Genomic DNA, 1,625 nt, shown 5'->3' with positions numbered 1-1,625 from the left:
AAAATCAGGGTTTCACTGAGACTTATTTGTACTTTTTCATCATCATCATCATCATATTATTAACAACAATCTATATATGGTTTTATATATGTCATTTATCATATCAACTTATATTCTCTAAATATATATATATATATATATATATATATATATATATATATATATATATATATATATATATATATATATATATATATATATATATATATATATATAATATATACAAATATTATTTATATCGGGATTTATACGTTTTTTTTTTTTTTTTTGTAAATTGAGACAGTCTCTTACCCTCTCCTTAAAATCATCCCAAAATGTATCATCTTGTTATAACTAAACTATAAATCACCATATCCCACTACAACAATATACTCAAAATAATATATATATATATATATTAATGTGTGTGTGTTTGTGTTTGTGTGTATATACATACATAAAATGGATAGCGACTAATTTTTTTTTGTATTATTTCGATGCTTTATATATATATATCAGAATTTACTTTCATTTTATATAATTTGTACTTAATGAATACATTATGCCCTTTTTTTTTTAAATAATGTAAAATTAATATTTACTTTTTTTTGATATTAAATGGATGACGCGCCATTATTTCTTTTCTTTTTCCTTTTCTTTTATAAATAATGATTCATTTATAAACAATAAACGTGAATTAACTACAACCGATTATCACTTTTTTTTATATAAAAAAAAAAAATTACAACACAATTATAATTAGACAAATTATTATAACAAATATCGTTATAATTTTTTTCTTAGTACGAACAAAAAAAATTTCCCCGACGATTATTTACGTGATTGCGACATTTTTCCCTCTCGATTTGTTTTGTTTTGATTTTGAATCGATCAAACCAAATACCCTTTTTTTTTATAACCGATATCGGATTTAAATATTATTATCGATCGGTGCCTGACTTTTTTCCTTTTTTCTTTTTCTTTTTCTTTTTCCCCTTTTTTTTTTTTTAAAAAGATATTGTCTGGGAATGTATTTTGTTTAAACAATAAAAAAAAGAAAATTTTTTTTTTGAAAAGAAAAAAAAAAAAAAGAATAAAATCCCAGATATAAAGTTTTTTTTCATTCTTTTTTTTCCTTTTAAAATGAAAGAAAGAAAAAAAAAGAATAAAACTTTTTTTTTTTTTATTTTTTACAAATTTAATAATAATAATAATCGTATTATTATTATTATTAATATTATTAACCATTGTTGCTGTTGTTGTTGTTGTTGCTATTACATAAAAATTCCTTCACATTTAACTATTTTATTATTAATATTATTTAAAAAAAAAAACTAAGTTTTAATAATAATAATAATGATTTTTAAATCCTCCCAATATAATAATAATAATAATAATAATTAATGTTTTTTTTTTTTTTTAATATATACAAAAATAAATTATTTTTTCTTTTTTTTTTTTTTGTTTTGTTTTATTTTAATAATTTTTTAATCCAGCAATATTCATTTTTTTTTATCATTACTAATAATGGTTAATATTAATGAATAATAATAATAATAAAACTAATAGTGGTAATTAATAATAATAATAATAATAATAATAATAATAATAATAATAATAATAATAATAATAATAATAAATTGAAT

The sequence above is a fragment of the Pediculus humanus genome, genomic scaffold, assembly GCF_000006295.1.
Source record: "Pediculus humanus corporis 1103172108150 genomic scaffold, whole genome shotgun sequence".
Classification (NCBI taxonomy): Eukaryota; Metazoa; Arthropoda; class Insecta; order Psocodea; family Pediculidae; genus Pediculus; species Pediculus humanus.
The sequence above is the reverse complement of the archived record's forward strand: the minus strand, read 5'-3'. Positions refer to the sequence as shown.